This window comes from Corvus brachyrhynchos, unplaced genomic scaffold (genome assembly GCF_000691975.1).
Source record: "Corvus brachyrhynchos isolate BGI_N302 unplaced genomic scaffold, ASM69197v1 scaffold331, whole genome shotgun sequence".
In the NCBI taxonomy this organism is placed as follows: Eukaryota; Metazoa; Chordata; class Aves; order Passeriformes; family Corvidae; genus Corvus; species Corvus brachyrhynchos.
Genome location: NW_008237229.1, coordinates 5,284,173 through 5,305,234, shown reverse-complemented (window position 1 = coordinate 5,305,234; position 21,062 = coordinate 5,284,173). Strand labels below are relative to the sequence as shown.

The following is a 21,062-nucleotide window of genomic DNA, read 5'->3' as shown; positions in this document are numbered from 1 at the left end:
AAATAGCAGAAATAAATGGAAATAATGCCATATGGCATTATGCTCGTGATGGAGATTTCTTAAGTAGACTAAATGTGAAATGTTCTTCACATGTCAATCATATCTGCTGGCATTTACATAAATTTGAATAAAGTATCTTGGATTAACTTTTCTGTCTTGCAAAACAATGAATATTTCTGCACTCAGTCTGTTCAAAGTTGCACTAATGCTCCATTCCTGGTAATCAACAGAGGTTGTGAGTCTGATTCTGCTTTCCCAGGTGCTTTGTATAATTTTTAAAAGTACAAATACCAAGTGAGTAAATTTGGTGTGATTCTGATTTGCATAGTTCGTATCCTTGAGTGCTGATGCTTAATGAGTAAAGATTTCAAGGAGTGTCTAATGGTCACAGCAGTGTCACTAGATCCAGAAGCTCAAGTGGTAGCAAAGCCCTGCCGCTACAAGATCAAGATTTAAAAAAGGTTGGGGATCATGGCTTGCTTTTCAAAACAAAAACAGAAATAGGAGAAAGAAATCAGGTATTTGAAAAACATTAAGCATGTTTTTCTTAGTATTTTGACAATATCTCTATATATTTCCCTTTAGAGTGTCTTTATAAAAAGGCACTCTTTCATATGTGATAAAGACTCTGTTGAGTGAATAAGAGATCACAACAGATTTGTAGTGTAAGAGGAGTCAAAATAATACTGGAGAAATTCTGTTTAGGGCTCTCCTTGTGGCTGTCTGGTCACAGAACAGCAATTTACCCCACTGTGGTCTGGGTGGGGTGAACACAGTTCTTTTTCAATCAGGGACAAAAGTGAGGGGAAAATTTAAATGGCTGAGCTGGCATAAGGACCTGAGATCCTAGGAGACCCAGGAGACTATAACTTTCATTACAGAGATCTCGTCTTGGTGTATTGTCCTCCTTGTTGGCAGATGGAAGACCTTAGAATTGGTGATAAATCACCACTTATATAAAATTTTTGATGCAATTATTCTAGTGATTTTTTTTTTTTTTTTACTAGATGTGGTCTTAGCTTAGTCCTGGAGATTTATCCGAATATATAATAAAAATTTGAAGACATATATTGTTCCTTTTGCCTTGAATTTTGGCTGAAGGTTTCCTATGGCATTTGTGAAATAGGTGAGAGAGAACCCTTGCAGTCTGCACAATGTTATCCATGCTTTCTTTACAGTTACTGAAACAGACTGACAGAAAAGAAATAATATTCAGGATATTATATCAGAAACTTCACATGTTATGTAGCTACAGGATATTCTTACAAGTGGATACAGTGCTGAAATCCTGCACCATAATTTCAAAGAACTTGAGAGTTCGTGCTGCCTCTTTTACACATGAATGTATGGGTAAAGAACACTCTAGTTATCCCACAGGAAGGTACTTGCCAGCTGGGTGAATCTGAGGCTTCTTTTTTTCCCTTCCTGCAGAGTGAGCATATATCCAACAGTTTTCAGAACTGAATTCAAGGGACTTTTTTTTACCATCAGTGTTCCCACATTTTATGAGTCACAAATCCTCCTGCACTAAGCAGACAAAACTCATACTTTCAGCAAAGAATTCTTTACATATTTTCTAAGATTATGTAAGAATAGTCAGTATCTTTATTCCATCATTCTTAATGAACAGTTTAAAAGTGATCTGTAGTTTCTTATGTACAATGCTTAGGGATGTATGTCTGAAGACTGATTTTAAGTTCAGTATAAAATGTGAGGAGCAGAGATTGAAGTCACTACTAATAGAAGAAGCATTAGAATTGGAGATGTCATACAGGAATTGTTGATCATCTAAAAGATGTTAATTCATGCACTTGCTGCCTGGAAGAAAAGGTATTTGAAGCTGCAGGTATTGAAACTTTAATTTCAAACGGAAGAGTGTAGAGAGACCAATGCATTTGGACAGGGCTGTATGGACGTGCATCTTTAACTTTGCATCCCAGGTGATCACTCAAAACACATTAAACAACTGTGACATTTCACCAGTTGCCAGCCATGTATCTAACAGCTGCAAAGCAGCAGCAGGATTTTTCAATCCTTCTTTCTTTTGTTTTAAACTATTAACTTTTGCAAAGAAATGTATACAGAGAAAGGATATGTTTCTAGTCTTTAGCACATCGAAAAGAAGAACTGAATGAAATTTATGCAGGTGTTGGAAAAAGTATTGGGAAAATTCATTTTTTTCTTCATATGATGTGCATTGTCTTTTTCTGATATGTCTAGGTATGTGTTTACCTTTGGTCACTTGAGGTATGGATACATTTTTTTACTTCATCCTTTTCCAGACCAGTCTTCAGTCCTTTGGTTCTGTTCTGTTCTGTTAAAGCCATCAGTACAAGAGTTATTCATCTGTGATGGGATTTTTCTAAAGTATGAATAAAGTATCAATTTACAGAAAAAGAGTTTAAGGAATTATTCTGCCCAGGAAATTCAGGTTATGTCATGTCATCCACTTATCTGCCTGAAAGTTCTTTGTTGTTTTTCAGCCATATTGACTCCATGAGGCATTTTAATGAGGATGTATAAACAGAAAAGCTAAGACAAGGACAACAGACAAATATTGGGTTAAAAGTATTATTTCCGTTAATATCTGTACATCTAGAACTTAAGACTTCTCAAATCTGAAGTGTATTCCTGTCTTGTTCCCAATCTGGCAATTTAAATTATCCCAATTAGTGATAATTTACATGCAAGATGTCTTCCAGGTCCAGTGCTGTGTTGAACTTAATGGGTTTAATTCAGGCTCCCTGTACAGACACTACACCAAACTTTCTTCATATTACACTCTCATATCTGTGATGATACATGATGTACCATTACTACTTGGTTATAACTTTCTATTGTCATTGCCCATAATGATAATCTTACCTTTTCTGTCTTGCCCTTATGAAAGTATGAAGAATTTCTTTGTCAGCTGCTGTTCTGTGCAATAGTTTTCCCATTTCCAGACCATGGTATTAATGCCTCCTACACAACCACAAACTATCCTCTGACTCATGCCGCATTAAGAAGTACTGATAAGTTCAGCTGGCTTCATGTGCTTCACACATCCTTCCAAAACCACTTGGCCTTATTAATAGTTAGCTCTCTAGGCTGCATTGCTTCAAAATGCAGTAGTCCCTGAATTAGAGTTTTAAAATTTTCATTGAAATGTAATTAGAATATTGATTATTTCAAATTTAACAGAAATGGAAATGATTCAACATAGGCAAAAACTGTCTTAGAAGCAAAGTAAATCAATTTGTGAAGAGCTTTGTGATGCAGAACTCAATCAGCCAAAATTGGATCAGAGATCTTAAAACGGACGACAAGCAAATTTACAATACAAATTTAACTTAAAATATAAAATATAATAAACATCATTAGAGAGATCATAAACATATTGATCTACTATGCACCATGCCTTTGCTACACATCTTGATGGAAAGTCAAAAGTCTTCAGCAATGAAGAATTATATGATATATAAACTATTTAATTAAAAACTTTATGGCAGAACAGTGTTGTATATTTACTTACATTGAAAACAAATGAAGTTATAATTACCTGGAATATTTCTGTCCTGTGTTTGTATATTTGACTTTCAGAACTGTTAATTTTAAGAAGAATTTCTATATACTTGGAAGGCTCTGTTTATTTTCTCAGGAATTTCATTTCAGTTAGGTGTTAGAATAGTATTAGTTTGACTTTAAAATTTCCATGCTATGCTCTGAGTAGAATGGTGAAAATATTATTTTGATGTTCTTAGTGACTTCTATGTCCACAGTGTGAATTATTCAGAATTTCATAATTTGTTGGGCGTTTTTTGTTGGTTTTGGGGGAAGGTGGTTTTTGTTGGTTGTTTGGTTTTTTTTGTTTTTTTTTTTTTTTTTTTTTCTGTTTTAATTGGAAATTGTGGGGTTTGGGGCTTGTTTTTTTTTTTTAAATTTGTGGGTAAATTTGTGTTTCTGTCAATCAGTGACAATAGACCATTTTCTCAGGGGATATGTTTTGCAAGAAACTCTGAATAAGAATGGAAGTTCATTAATAGAGTATTTAAATGCCAGATGTACCATGAAGTACTCCCATTTTTTAAATAGAGTGATCAACCTCTTCTGTGATAGCAGAGACAGAGCTTTTCTATTCTTGGCTAGTGTGATGATATCCATGCCACTCAGCACTTACTTCTATATTAATGCTCTTCTGCCTGCCAAGAGCAGCACGTTGCATAGCTTTTTTTCAAGTCCCTATTCACCTGAAATAACTTGCTTTCTATTTATCTCTGTCTCAATTTAGAATGTGATTCATAGGTCTACAGTGAAAAATTATCAGACTTTTAAAGCACATGGAAGCAAGAACTAATCCTGAGGGATCTTCATTCTTTGGCTCTTAGATGCTGAGCTCCCCAGAGCCAGAATTATCTCTGTATCTTACACGGTGTCAGCCAAATTGTCAGCACCTAATTAGAAAGCAAGAGGATGGAGACAAGTGAAGATGCCTTTTTCACACTTCTGCTGTGATTATTGACCTGTTAAATGCTGCTTTTCTTACTTTTTATCTTTTATGATGAACTAAAGATTGGATACACCTTCAGTATAAAACACTAAAAGGAAAGAAACCAAACCAGTTGGGAGTACAAGAGATATCTCCTCTTCCTTTCCGAAGGAAAAGCTTAGATCAAAAGGAATTGTGGAAAACTCAGGCTGGAAGAGACATTGCAATTTCATCTGATCAATCTCTGCCTTCTGGGGCAGGAGAAGCATATCCTTAATGTGTCTGAGGAATTCCCATGTTGAATATGTATGGCTAAAACTCGTGAGGTCATACTACAGCACGTAACCAGCCTTACAAGGAGATTTTTTTCCATTATATCAAACCTAGATATCTCCTGGTTAATAATGACTTTATTAATTGTAGTCCTCGAAAAAAAAAGAGAAAGAAAGTGTCATGTTACCAGTCTTCATCCTTCATTTTTTTGCCCAGAGAAGTTGTGGATGCCTCATCCCTGGAAATGTTCAATGCCAGGCTAGCTGGGGCTCTGAGCAACTTTGTTCAGTGTAAGTTGTCTCTGCCCACTGCAAGGGGGTTGGAACTAGATGATCTTTAAGGTCCCTTCCAATCCAAGACATTTATGATTCTGTGCTTCTGTGATACCTCTGCACTAAACACAGTTCTTTCAACTTTTCTTCTCAGTTCATGATTCTAGATTTAATCAGTTCTTGTTCTCATCTGAATTTTCTCCCGTTTGTGTATAACCTTATTTTAATAAGATAAATAGTATGAAGTCATTTTCCACATAAGGTCTTACCATTGCTAAATGAAGCAGAAAAGTGCCTCTTTTGTCTTGTATATAACTCTCTGTTGACATACTTGAGAAAATTTTTCTTTTGGAAACAGACAATGTGATTACATTTTCAATTTTATTTGGCTAGCAGTCAGAGCATCCAGATCCTTTTATTCATCTCTGGGGAGTTGTTTTTACTTTTTTTCTCTCTTTTCTTCTTTTTAATTCTTACCATTTTGAGTGTTCAGTTAGTTACTAAGAATAATGATACTATTATGTACTCTTGGTTACTTTGTTTGCATTGGAATGTGCTATGTTAAGGAAGAAATTGTAATTCAGTACCTGTGAGGATGGCTGTGCTTTTATCAAAGTAAGATAAAATTAGAAGGCTTGTTTTATATGTTCCATATGAGCATTGCTTTGATGAACATGTGTCATCGGGCTACTATAGCTGTTATCTGACCTCCATCTGTTTTGTGATAATTTGGGGATGACTCTCACTTCTTGTCTGTTCATCTTCTGACCCATCCTGCTCTCTGGGGAGACCTGCTGCTTGCCAGGGTAGACTTTAGGGTGCTGCAGTGAGACTGCTGAGGCTTGCCCTGCTGCTTTTTCACATGTACACCAAAGACCGGTCCAGGAAGGAGCTGGAGCACATCAGGCATGACTGCATGGTGCTAGAGGGCATGATCAAGGACACCAGCCACTTCTTCTTGATTCTGCTGAAGAAGGGAAAAGTCCTGGGAAAAGAGGACAATTCTGCAGGCCAAGACTGAGTTGCACGGCTGGTGTCAACAACATGTTGCCTTTTATCACCATGGGCTTTTTTATTGATCAAGGAATGCTAGAAGGATCCACCTGAGCACCGGGGCAAAAAGCATCCTTAACAGATTGGTGAGGGGAGCTGCAATAGGAAAGTGAGACAACCCACATGTGAGCGAGGAAGTGGACAGGGTTGACAAGCAAATGGTGTACAATTATATGGACAGGAAACCCCCTGAAAACAAGAAAACAGGGCACAAGGATGACTATTCCAATTATGCCTACACAAATAGGGAAATGCAAAGGGGGCACAAGTGGAATCTAATGGGTTAAACTTTTTTTTTGAGGGCAAGTATTCTTCTACCTCTATAAGCCAAAAATACTTCATCTTCTCAGCTACTCTTCCATAATTTTATGCCACTGTAGCCACCACTTGGAAATTCAATTTAACTAAAGTGTGGTATTATCTCTCCTATCCAACATAACTTTTGTGACACCCAGTAGTTAAATTCAGACCCAAGAGTTTTGCAACTTTGTTTTTTGTTTCCCACATTGTAAATGTGGTGGATGAAATTCTGAGATAATGCAATTTGGAAATCATCACAGGATGCAATTGCATGGGAAAATAGAAAGTCTACAGTGACAGCTTTAAAGTATTCACAGTTAAAGAGATAGTTTTAATTTGTCTAGGATGGACTGAATAATATTTTATTTGGGGAAATACAAATTAACTTATGGAATAAACAGAGGCTATGAAAAGCAGAAAATAAAAGGAATTACATATTCAGGTAGTTAAACTTCCAAATACTCTAAAGGAAATCACTAACGGATGATTACTATTTAATGTCTGAAATGTTCCTATCTGCAAAAGCTTCTGCTGCTGCTTATATTTCTAACGATGAACCTTTCTTTCAGCTGGCCTGTAAGACAGGAATATAATCTAGAACTTAATAAGGACAAAAAGAAATGTGAAGGAAACTTTTGGTAAAAAATACAGATAATATATTGATTTCTTCCATTTTCTTACCTGGTACCAAGCTGCATAACAACCTCATTATGAAACAAACTATGTATTTCCTTCTTCTCCAATATATTTTCAGCCCATAAAACAATCCATTCAAAGTAATAACTAGGATCTGAGAAGCCAGACAGCAAATTCCTGGTAGTGTATACTTGTGCTACACTCCTGGGTGTTATATGACTTCTGGGGCTGGGCAGCTTGGGTTCATACCCTGTCTATTGCCTGTGGCTTTTATTCTTGAGAAACACTGGTTCCAATAGTCATCCTTAGGATGCAGCTTGATTTTTCACACCCTTTCCCTTCCCCTGTCCCCTGCCTTTTTCCTTCTTTATGGCTTAAACCATGATATCCTCTGCTCTGCCTGTCGTCTGCCTCTGAAGAGCCTTGCGGAAGGTGTGAGTAGCTGGGCACAAATGCAGTGCACACATACAGGCAGGCTGTGACATGCAGTGTCTCAGCATAGCATTTCTCTGCCTTCATCCACTCTGAGACAGCATGGGTCATTAACACAGAAATATACCTCTATATTTCTGATATTTGCTTTCCAAGAAAAATGTTGAAAGCTTATATATTTTAAAAATATGAATGCTTGCACTTTTTCTCCTTTAAATATCTAATATCAGATAGACATAGGTACAACTGCAAAATATGATGAGATAACATGCTGCCAAGAGGTTGGTGGAGGATAACAAGCATGTAAGCACTTCCTCACTAAGGAGAGGCCTATGGACCTATCCTGAGTGCTGTCACCTCCTCCTACTTTCTGTTCAGGAAGCAAGATAACCTGACCATGGGCAGAGCAGGCAGCAGCAGCAGGGTCTGGAATGAGCAGCAGGAAAGCAGAGTCTATTTTTATCAGATGCAATATAAATTTTTATTTAGCATTTCTGAAATGTTCACACATGGCGTGTCACCTTGAGCTGTGCGTGTGCAGGGGTGAAGGTGTGTGGGTGTATTTTTCCCATAGAAGTGTTTCTCGGAGCGGGAGGTTTTCATCCCACACATACCAGGCTGAAAGCAAAGAAACTGTGTTTAGAAAGGTGCTAAATAAAGTAAGTGATTGAACAGAGAAGGAGGATGAAAGAACTATGATGATGCTGCTGTCAAAATAAAATGGGACAATTGCTTAAAACAAAAGCCTGGAATATTTAAGTGTACTTAGAAGATTTAATTAGAACTATGTAGGCCTGATTTGCCACTGTTTGTGCCTTACATAATCATATAAATTGTTCAAGGTACCATATTGTAATAAGGGGAGACATTTACTTTATTCATCAAGAGTGAAAATACATTAATGTTGCTGCATATTTTCAAATAAAATATATATGCAAACAAACAAACAAAAAGTCATGATGTCTGTGTTTGAAAATGGTTATGATAGAATGTAGAGCAGCCAAGAATCTCCAAACTGTTTCTATTTTAATTTGGCTGTTTGTACCTTGTTCTTACTATTAACATAACATTTATTTTTTGTATACCTGCAAATTATACAGTTATATCAAGATTTCCATATGGAAATTCTTCAAGGAATTTGCAAGGCAACCTTAGCTTTGTAAGGTACCTGTTACAGTATACTACAATGTTGTAATATATATTATTGAGCAACTGGGATGTATTGTTTGGCAAATATAACACAAGAGTTAACTAACTAATTTAAAGATAGAAGGGATTTTCATCACTTTGGTGGAAAATGTTTTATCTCTTTGTTCCCAGTTGACCATATGTGCAATGTACAATTTTCTAGCAAATATATGGCAAAGCAGCAGGGAAGAAGGGTGGTTGTTATAAGGTCCTTTGGGTGACCTGTCATTTGGGTCAGGTGGGAATGCTCTGGAAACTGGCAGGTAGCATCATCATACACAAAATTCCCTATTAAGCATGTTTACATAGGAGAAACACCTGGAGTTCAGGGTGGCATTGTAATAAAACAAATAGGACAGCAAGGATGGACTCAGGAGAAGATGGGGAGTCATCAATGCTCCTGAGGGGAATGTGGGTAGCAGTAGAGCTTGCTCATAGTGGAAGACCAGAGCAAGGACTGCACAAGGAAGGGCAAGACTTCTTTGGCAAGAATATGTGGTTTATTGTAAAGCAGGCTGTTGCTGGAAGCTAGTGGTCTGAGGAAAGGATCTAACCACTAAGAATATGGTGTTCCAGGGCGAGAATGGGTTTCGATCACTTTTTCTTTTACCCCTCTTCCCTAGCAGATCTGAATGAATCTGCAGATCTGCATCTGCTAGGTATAAAAAAAATTACCTGATTTAATGTAGTGAATTTTGAGGGACTACACTTCAAGGAACATATTTTGTGAGTGTAGAGTACCATCAAAGCAGTCATTCAGTCTAATTTGAATAATACTTAGACTTCCATGAGCAAATTCTTGCTGGAATTTGCATGATAACTTAAATGATTATCCAGCACTGGCAGTCAGCTTGAGTAATAGAAATTTAGCTGTCTTTGGCAAGCTGTGTAAGGAGTTAATTAGCTGCGCCGTGTTGTACCTTCTGTTTGGTTTAGTGAATTTATCTCTCTTCTATCCTTGTCTGTCATTAACTTTCAGTCTCCTTGATTGCAGTCTACATGGATCTTCAAGTTCTTCATTAATTATTTTAGGTAAACTCATTAGACACTGTTCCATTTGTCTTTCTACATCTCAATGTTTTAATTGTATTTCTGGTCTCCAAGGGCAGAGGGAATATAATTTTTCTGTGCTATATTCCTTTGATAAAAAATTGCAGGCTAGACTTCTTTACTCACTTTTTCACAAAGACTGAGAGACTCTCTGAAGTTACAGACTCCTACAATGGAGTCTCCATTCTGTCAACATGAATGGAACCACTTATTTCTAGGTAGACTACTTACCTTCTAGTTGTTGCCTCAGATAGAGACAAACACATTAAAAATATATAGTAGTGACTTTTTTTTACTTAAAACCACCTAATTTAAAAAAATTTCATTAAAGAACTTGAAAGATTGATCCTTTTACAGTGTAAGAAAAACAGTGTGATCATTAATCTTTTCCAACATTAAAGTCTTCAGCAAGATGACGGCGCTCGTCCTAGATTATGAGATACAGGCATTACAAAGCTGACTTTAGAAATCAGGTGGCTCTGAATTTGACAATCTTTCTATTGCAGACTTTTAAACATTTATTTTCTTAAGTTGTAAACAGTAAATTATATTACTAAAAACAATAACTCAGAGCAAAGGCATTTCAGTCAAAATTATTTAAGATATATCTATGGTTTCTGTGTGGTTGAAGCCTTGAATTTGTCTGGAAGTCTTCTTTCATACCACAAACAGACTATCACACAGGTTTTTCCCAAGAAGAGTGATTGAATGGATAAGAATATTTTTTAATTCAAGTGGTGTGAGGTTTGTGAATGGGAGAATTGCAGTTCTTAGGCCGGAATGTCTTTGAACATAATTTACTAAAGCGTGTCCTGAGGGTCACATCAAACCATTTTCTTATTATAACTAGTGCAGAAGAAGAACAAGACTATGCCAACTTTAATTAGATTGGCCCCCTAATTTATGCTGCTGAATATTTGCTGAAACTGCTAATAGAACATTCGTGTACTCAAAGTTTACAGAAATAGCCTTCTTGCAATGTCATCACAGACTCAGAATTCCATAAAGACTGTTTTGTAAACATGCACAAAAAATATAGTCAATCATAGATAGGTATAAATTATATTTTTCAGCATTTCAAATGATTTCATGATCTTTCTGCTGTAAGTCTATTTCATTAATATTTGACGTACTGGAATTGTGGATACTAAACTTCCCTTGAATGAATTACCAGCAGGTTTTTTCTTAGGTTTTGTGTTTTTCAACAGATGCTTTTGAAGTGTCTGAGAAACAAAATAATCCCATGTTTACCAAGCCAGGAGGAGATGTTGCTTTTTACTTGCCCTTATAAAATTGGAGATTCAGTGCAGTGAGCAATGTGGGAAAGGATTAAAGCAGATTGGGTAGATATTGTCATTCTGTGCAATTTGTCAGGAAAGCAAAGCTTTGGTTCAGATTTCAAAGAACATACACCAGTGGATTGTTCTGACCAGGATTGTCTTTCAAAACATTACAGCCTCTGACTTTGCAATGTAGTCCCGTGTAGCTGCTGGGAGAAATAAAAACCATGTGATGAGTTTTACTGTGGCTGGTAAGTAAAGGAGAAAATAGTAAATGTTTTCAAAATAGGACCTTCTGAGGCATTAGTACTTTTACCCAAATAAAGTAACTCTTCAATAACAAGTGAGAATTTATTTAAATACCACGTTCCAATTAGCAGCATGTAAAAGATAACAAATTAACAATAAATCTTGTTTGCTCAAAAATAAGCTGGGTTTTAAGCTTGTCTGATCTCATTATAGGACTTTAGACCTGTTTGTGAGAAACTGGTTTGATGTTAAGAATCACAGAATAGAATAGAATCATAGAAAACTGGAAAAGACCGCCAGGATCATCAAGCCCAACCTTTGACTGGGCACCACCTTGTCAACTAAGTCATTCCTGTTGTTTCTTGAACACTTCCAGGGACAGTGACTCCATTACCTGCCTGTTACCTGCCTGGGCAGACTGTTTCAATGCCTGACCACCTTTCCTAATGTCCAGCCAGAACATCCCCTGGTGAAGCTTGAGGGAGTCTTTTGTCCTGTCACTTGTTGCCTGAGAGACCAACCCCCACCTGGATACAGCCTTTTCAGGTGGTTGTAGAGAGTGATAGGGTTTCCTCTGATCCCCCTTCACTCCAGGCTAAACAACCCCAGCTCCTTCAGCTGCTCCTCATATAACTTACAAGAAGATGCTTTGGAAGGGGAATGACTGCCTGAGTTTGCAGGAAGAGGTGGGCATTCTCCCACAGAAGGCACGAGGAGAATTTCCCATCAGCACGTTGTACTGCAGAGCCTCAGGTATAAGACCTGTTCTCCAACAAAGGCAAAGAGCACACTCACAGATGAAAATATAGATGTTTGTAAACTGGGCTCCACCTTATTCAGGTAAGGGGTTTCCTCCTGGGGAGCTGAGAAGCACTCTAGGTTTTGCTATTACTATTGTCACAGTTTGTTTATAATGGGAGCTACATGTCCCAACAAACAGACCCTTGAAATTTCTCAAACTGTGGGTTGAATTCTGCCTTTACCTCTATTTTCTGTTATGACTCAAAAAAATAAAAAAATAAAAAAAAATAAAAAAAAAAAAAAAAAGACTTGGTTTTGCTTCTTCTCTGTGGAATGCATTTTGGAGACATGATCCTTGCACCACCCCAGACCTTCTTCTGTTGCAGCATTCAGTCCAGCTTTCATTGCTCTGCCCTTGTTCCTGGTGATGCATGAATATTTGGCAGTGTTGTGGCATGGGGTGCAAAACTCCAAAATATGTTTAAACTGCAATATGGTTAATTGAGAAGTGGAGAATGTGCTTGGGAAAAAACATGATGACCTGCTTTACTTTGAATACTTGACCACAAAAATCCATGAAAATGAGCAGAATGTGATAAAAATACAGGAAACAGGACAAAAAGTCCTCATCCCTTACAATTTTAAACAAATTTCAAAATCCTGACTATATTGTTATAATCAAGTATGTCCTAATTGTAGAGCAATAGAAATATTTTCTTCTTACTCCAAGTGCAGTGCTTCTAACACCAAAATGAAAACATATAGTTGCAAAACATACAGTAACCTTCAGAATGATCAGTTCTACCCACACAAACTATTTCTTCTCCAAAAGAAGAGAGTTTAGTTCCCATGCTTCTTTTGCTCTTGAAACAAATTCAATTTATGATTTTTAGCCCTAGCAACGGCAGCATAGTTATGGCTGTTTATTAGAGAAAAAACTATATGAACACATTAAAGAATATGAAGTACAGTATGATTCAGAAAACACTCCATTGTAACCCTTTTAAGCCCCTTCCCTGTATTATTAAGTGCATTTTTATTGAGTGTTCATTAATTGCAAAGAAAGTGAAATATCAAGGATTTCCTATTATTTCTCTTCAACATTTGGAACCTTTTCATAACACACAATTAACATTTCCAGTGTGATATGGAAAAAACAGTAAGTGCAGAGAAACAACAGGCCAGACATCAGCTCCCACTGCACCCTGTAACATAGACAGCAAAGTCTCTCAATCTTGTGAGAGACTTACTCTGCTTGATCCAACAGTTGTGGCTAGAATAAACAAACTGCTGCCAGAAACTTGCTGCACTATTTTTTTTTTTTGTATATGTTCTACCAGTTCAGTCATGTCATTTTCTTTGGCTTAACATTGCAGCTAAGCCATTTTCCAGCTCAGATTTGCTACCAAACTCTTCCAACGCTTTAAGCCTGTTGCTGTGATTCTGCACGGGTAAAGCAATTCTTCTCGCCTTGCCCAGTTCCAGAGTTATTTTGAAATACTGAGTCTAGAAGGTAGGAGGAGAGGAGGAGAGCTGCTGTTCAGGTTTTGGGTTGAGAGAATAAGAGAAAAGATAAACCCTTTTTTTTTTTTAAGCTGTTGCTGAGAGGACCTCAAGAACTTTTGAAGAGGAGGAATCTTAGGTGAAAGGCTGTATTAAGACCACAGGATTATTTTCAGAAGAGGTAACAGTCCAAAAACTGCTGATTCTGAGAGGTGGCATGGTAGAAAGAAGCAGCTTGCTTATTGTCTAAGGGCAAATGTACTTTTGCAAAGAAAAACAGCATGGAATTCTTGTTAAGAAAAAAGGGAGAGAGGAAGGAATAGGTATTCAAGCATCATGAGAGCAGTTCTTGCAGTTGTATTGATGTCATGAAGATTTTTTGCCTTTTCTTTTATACCCCTGTTATACCTTTTACAACTTCTGTATTCCTAGTGCTTTTTAGCCTACATTCTTAGACTTGTTTGTCAAGCTAGGAGACTAAACATTTTAGAATCTTCATAGTTAGGGATCAGTGTGCCCCAGACCCCAAGGTCCTCTCCAGAACACATTCTGTAAACCAAGATAAAACCATCCAGGAGAAGGTTCCTTGGGGCAGGGGGGCTCACTCAAGCCTCTCATTGGGGAATTTTTGATAGATATCCTAATTAGTAAAATCTATACTGTTACACCCAATCTTTTGGGAGGCAGGCATTGTGGTGTGCATTTTGGTGCATTTGACCTGGATGTGTGCACCTAAGGATCCTTAAACTAAATACCAAAGTAAAATCCCTTTTCCCCTTCTAACCATGTTTGGCTCTTGATTTTAAGACCAGGAAAAGGCATCAGTATCAGTAAAAGTCAGCATGCTGCATTTAATGTTTTTGAATGCTAGTGAAAATTAAATCATGAGATCAATTCAGTATCCCTAAGATTATCCACTCTATCCCGCCAAATATTGTGACTGTTGTTTTCCAGCAACAGGAATTTACAGCTAAAATCAGATTTCTGCAAATATTTTTTGACCTCAAAACCTGCAACACGTAAAGCAATGTGTTTGTAAAGTAGTGTAGCTCTTGTTGGACAACTCTTGCAGAAACAGCTGCATATTACATCATTATACAATATGTTCAAGAGATTTTGGATTAATTTCTAATGTGTTCTTCACCATATCTTTCCTTCTAAAAATTCTATCAATATGGAGATCAGTCATGACACCAGATTCCACATATGAACCCATTTTCTGTGTTTTTCTTACCATGCTTTTTTCTTTGAGACAGTCTTTGAAGAAAGGAAGCAGACTTGCAATCCACGTATTTTTTTGGTAGGTGATTGGGAAAGAATGGGACATGTCATATGAAAAGACTGAAGAATTAGCAGGGCTGAAAAAGAAGTACTTATTCCCTCCTGAAAACACTGACATTTTTAGAAAGACTTTCTGAATTTTTTCTCACTTTAGCAGAAAGCAGTGTAGCAAGTTCTCTTGGCAAAGTAAAACACAAACATGTTTTTGTGTGGTCCCACTAGATCTGAAAAACGGGTTGGTAGTTGTATTTACATGTACGTTTAGGGGGTCAGAGTTATATTTCAGTTTGTACTAGGCCTTTCACCACCTTTGCTGTCCTCCTCTGGACACATTCAAATACCTCCACATCCTTCTAAATTTGTGGGGCCCAGAACTGCACATAGTGTTCAGGATGAGATGACACCAAGGCTGAGTACAGCAGGATAATCTTCATTAGCATCCAGATGAAAAGCAGGGAACTACTTGTCCAGTCACTGGTGGCTATCATACATTCCTTGAGAGCTGGAAGGAGACAGCAGTGCTTCTGGGCCATGGGAAATAGACAGAAGATAAGAACTGCAGTAAGGGGGTGAGGAGAACCAGGACAGGAGTGAAATTATCTTCCTTCTTCCTTTATGAAGTCATTCAGTGTGAATGCAAGATATTAAACCATGTCTGTGGGTCTCTATTCAACCAAACGCCGTTCTCTGGGCATGAATGCATTTGTGCTGGATATCTGCCTTTCAGCTGTGGGGAAAACTATTTCAGTGATACCCAGTTAGGATACCATACATGCCAGTCCAACAAGGCACATGACAAAATACATGAAGGTCTTGACAGAGCAGTTTGAATCTCTTGTTGAAACAAATAACTCTTTGTCCCATCAGTGCTTCCTCCTCAAAACCAAAGTCGGTGCACTGAAGGTTGAAAAGTGTCCCACAAAGAAAATTTCACAAACTTGCAGAGAAATACTAATACTTAACAGAAATTGTACTGATGCCGAAAATATACTTAATACCCTCCTGTCAGCATATCACCTTTGTTGAGAACATAAGAACTAAAGAGACACATGACGAGCTTCTGACATGTTTCTGCAAAATCTTGACTGGAATGTTAAAGTCAGTAATTACAAAAGGTTTTGTATAGTTAAAGAAAACAAATGCCTAAGGAAGGTTTTGCTCACTTCAAATGAGAAAAGGCATACGGGCTTTGAGTTGTTGTTGGTTAAAAGAAAAGGAATCTAATGATTTTTCTCATCCAAATTTAACTGACAGCTGATAATCTCAGCTCTCAAACTCATTAACTCAGAGATTATTATCTTGACCTGATAAAACTGAAGGTGAAACTTCAGAAAAAGAAAAATGAAGTCTGGAGCAGTTAAACTGAAGGGTGGAGATGCTGCTGAAATCTGTAACTCTACCCAGATTCACCTACCCTTGATGACAACCAAATACAAGATTTTAAATTTTTTTCTCTTGTTACTTATAGGATGGGTTTTTTTGTATTTCTGTAAGTACTCCCTGGCACAGACAATGATTTTCTCTGGTGGGTAGCATAACAGCTGGAAAAAAAGACATTATAATTTTACCTGAATTTGGAGGTAAGTATATACACCATCCTGTCATTTAAAGTGCACAGGAGCTGAAAACATTCTGGCAGTAGAGTGATTTCATACACAGTTATAATACAAAAGGTGTTGGTTTTTGTTATCAGGCAGCCTTCTCTATAGTGTCACATACCTTCAGCAGTGTAAACTTCTGAGAGAATTTTCTTTCTTTTTTCTTTCCAGTAAAATAGCATTGGATTCAAGGATAAGACTCTTCTGTAATCAGTATTTTTTGTTATCCTTTCCAATGAACACATTAATACTAAAGAGGCGTACCTGAGCAAGTCTCATGTGGTATTCAGGATAGCCAGATTAGAAGCTGTGACCCTTTTTGATCCCAGAGAGGAAAGCCATCTGGTGATGGCTCAGCAGCTGGTTAGCTGGGATTACTGTCATTAGTGATACTGATTGCTTTCCTTTGCCTATGAACTAAGCACGTAACTTTCTTGTCTACTCCAATGGAAGCACTTTCGGGCAGCTGTGGTTTCATTGTAGAGTGAGCAGAACATTAAAGAGGGAGTACACCTGAAGAGAGATTTTAGCTCCCATTCACCAACGATTTGCTATGGATTACCTGTGTGACTTTGATAATTAACTCTGTTCTTTCCTCCCACGTATTTCCTCCAGCCTCAAAAATAAGTATTACCTTGCCACAGACTCGAGCACTATAAGAAAAAATAGGCTTATACCTTGAAGCCATTTTTTGTCTGTCTCTACCTCTAGTTATTACAGGTTGCTCTTTAGTTTCATTTGAAGATATGACTCCATTCCAAAGAAATCAATGCATTCTAAGCAAAGTTAGTCTAAGTTTAACTTTTCCTGCCTAGGTTGCAGTTTTCAAAGAAAGCCCTTTTTCTTAGGCTAGAACAAATGAGGCAGACTTCCTGACATCCATCATCAAGGCATGTACAATACTAGGTGATTAAAAAAAGGGGATGAAGATGGGAGAAATTTTTGTGAATTTCTTTTTGTTAAAATGTGAACAGATTTCTTTTTGAATTAGAGCAGAAAATAACTGATACCATTGTGTGCAGTACTGAACAGAAAATCTGTTGAACACTGAGATGATCTTCCTGGTACTCAGAAAAATGACTTGCTGCCCATGGAATTATTGAATGATTGTTGGGTATCTCTTATGGGACAACATTTACAATCACAGAACCACAGGGTCAGGTTGGAAGACACCACAGTGGGTCATCTGGTTCAACCTCCCTGCTCAAACAGGGTCATCCTGGAGCACATGGCACAGGATTGTGCCCAGACAGTTCTTGAGTATCTCCAGTGAATGAGACTCCACACCCTCTTTGGGTAATCTGCTCCAGTCTAGAGCACCCACACAGTAAAGAAGTTCTTCCTCATATTCAGGTGGATCTTCCTGTGCATCAGTTTCTGCCCATTGCCTCATGTCCTACTGCTTAGCACCACTGAGAAAAGCCTGGATCCATCAATCTTCTTGGCACCCTCCCTTCAGATACTTACAAACTTACAGGTTGGACTTGGTCATCTCAAAGGTTTTTCACAACCTAGCTGATTCTGTGGTTCTGTGACATTGATGATGTCTCCTCTCAGTCATCTCTTCTCGAGGCAGAACAGGCCCAGCTCCCTCAGCCTCTCCTCATAAAAGAGACTCTCCAGTCTCTTGATCATCTTTGTTGCCCCGTGCTGGACCCACACCAGGAACTCCATGTCTCTCTTGTCTCTCTTGTTCTGGGGTGAGGAGTCCAGAACTGGACACAGCTGTCCAGATGTGGCCTTAATAGGGCTGACTAGAAGGGCAGGATCACCTCCCTTGACCTGCTGGCAGTGCTCTTCCTAATGCACCCCAGGATCCCATTGGCCTTCTCAGCCACAAGGACACACTGCTGGCTCATGGACAGTGAGTTGTCCACAGGACCCCTCGATCCTTCTCTACAGAGCAACTTTCCAGCAGATCAGCCCCTAGCCTGTATCGGTGCAGGAGGTTATTCTTCTCCAGGTGCAGGACCCTGCATTTGACCTTGTTGAATTTCAGACAGTTCTCTGCCCATCTCTCCAACCCAGCGAGGTCCTTCTGAAGGGCAACACAGCCCTCTGGGGTATTGGCCACTCCTCATAGCTTTGTTAGCCAAGAACACTCATTTGAGTAGACTGAGAACTTTTATTAACCATATATTGAGTCACTCATGTATGGACAGCTTTCTCACCAGGGGAGGGAAGGAGATAGAAAAGGATTATACAAAGCATAGTTATTTTTTTTTCATATTGCTGTGCTGTGTTCACTCACCTTTGGTCATCCCAGTCACAACTTTCCTAAGAGCTGGTTCAGCATAACAAAGGCTTTTTAGAAATGAGGAAATTGCTGTAAAGTCCGAATATTGAGCATGAGCTGTCATGGAAAAATGTCTTTATATAATCATTGATTTTTCAGCTTAGTTTGTCATTAAAAAGCTCATGCTGATTTATATTTATACAAAATACCAATTGTATTTATTACAATCATATTTTAGCAACTTGGGATCACAAATGGTTTATTACCTACACAGCTGAAGGGATTTCTGCTGCTGTTTTGCTGTTAGTTTTCCTACTGGTCTTCTGCATCACCGCTGCTTGTCACAAAAAGTGAGTAACAAATCAATTTGCATAATATGCTGAAGCAGGTAAGGATGTATATGTTAACAGCTTATCCTACCATCCCCCTCAGAACCAAAGAAAAAAGAAAGGTATATGCAAAAATTGAATTTTCTCACCAAAATTTTAAACTGGAAAAAAAATATCAGTTCTATAGCCTATGAAAAAGTGACATTCTCTGGGGTTTTTTTTCCCTTTTTTTCACACTGGGAAAACAAATGGCTTGCTCAAGTTCCTTTGTCAGCTAAACACTTACGTGGTATTAGATGAAACAACATGTTAAGGGTGATTTGTCAGGAATAACATTAAGCTAGGCATTGCTATTCCTGTTTTGTGCACAGAGGACAGGTGATATCTTGAAGTTTTCTACATCTTCCAGCATTTTTTGTCCTCTGATTTTATGTTGCAGACTTACAGCTGGATCCAAAATAATAGTTTAAACCGTTATCTAAGTTTGCTCTATTCCTTGCCAAATATCTCTAGTGGTCTGATCCAGAAACTCTCTGCTTCCAAAGAAAAGAAATAGTAAGCAGAAAATGTATTCCTCCCCTACCACAATATATGAGGCTGCTGGAATTCTGGTCAACATATTAGTATTTCCCCAAATCAAAGGGCTTTTCCAGGCTTTTATGACACAGTGCTAATCTCATGCATGTTGCAGTTTGCACATCTACCTGGATTTTTATTGTATTTATTGGTTTCAGTGGGAAAGTAAGCAATACCAGCATTATCTCTTGCATGCTGGAATTAGATATTTTAGACTATACTATCATGTATGATGCAGTTTCCTCCACTATGTTTCTGATTAAATATATGTCTTCAGAAAGAAGAGGAAGATCACAGAGTCTTTATCAAAAGCTTTGTACTCCACTCAGATCTGGCTAAGATCACCTGTTGAGATGAAGCTTATTCATGGTTTGTACTGTATATTTATTAAGATCTTTCTCTTCTATGTCTGCTTTTTATATCCTCTGAATCTTATAGTCTAATAAACTAGATAGATAGGAAAAATTGAAGATTTTAAAATATGATTACTACTAGTCATTATTTTTTGATGAATATCCTTTAATCCTTTACAGCTACATTTAGAGACTACTCTGTTCCATGTTATTAACAAATTAGCTCTTTTGGTTTGATAGCCTTTTTTATTATTTGCATCTTGTTAATGCCTTTTTTCTTCATGTCATCACTTGTAAACCTGAGGCAAAAAATTATATTCTATGATACCTTTTGTCTTATCTGTTTTTTCCAGTTCAGCTTCACTATAATTCTTTGGGCTAGCTGTTTCAGTACATCTCCTTTCTTTTTTTTTGTATTGTAACAATCAGTGGTTTGGAACACTGAGTCTTCTTTTTTTCCCTCTTAATAATCCTATTCAAGCCCTGAAGGTTAGAAGTGGAAAGACAGGAGCCAATTTCACTGCTTCTGTCTTGTCTCTTCACACCCTTATAAATCAGGGGTGTGTTAAGGGAAATGCATGTTTCACAGTGGATGTGAGACTCTGGCTTTCCACCCATCTCCTCTCAGATCTCACTCCTGTATGATCTGGTGGTAAACTCCACTGTCAATATGTGCTTATAAAGCTGATTTCTCTCATTCTGACTGTTGGGTCACTGTTTGTACCAGGATGACGCTTCCTAGAGTGACCACAGGCTAGGGACTGGCCATTTGCTTCAGAAAACACCTTCCCGCCCATGCCAGCTCACTCAGGCACTGTAACATTACATTGTCTTAATGACATGACTAACTCTTAGCACAGTCAATAGCTTCAGAACAATTCATGTTTTAAGACTGATGTAGGAGAGACTGCATCAATATCTGAAGTGTGTGTATGAGAGGAAGGGGGCATTTCTCTGGTGCTTTACCAGGGACCAGATGTGGGACAGCTGGGAAACATATTCAAGCTGCAACTTCTTTTTTTCATATGACTTGAATCTGAAATGTATTCACAGAAAACAAGAAGACAAATAACTATTTTTATTGATGGTTTAATATTTCCCCATAATAAATCAGCATCTGAAGAAAAATTGCAATTTTTCTCCTTTTTCAAAGCATAGCTGTTTTGAGAAAAGTTCTTCAACTTTTTCTTTTTTTTTTTTTTTCTTTTTAATGTTCTTCTAGCCTCCTTCTAACAGTTATGGAA

The 21,062-nt window shown here is 37.7% G+C and overlaps 1 pseudogene; it reads left to right on the top strand.

Moving 5' to 3' along the window:
* Window positions 1-19,115, top strand: part of LOC103612460 — a 31,919-nt pseudogene extending 12,804 nt beyond the window's left edge.
* The last annotated feature ends 1,947 nt before the right edge of the window (window positions 19,116-21,062 follow it).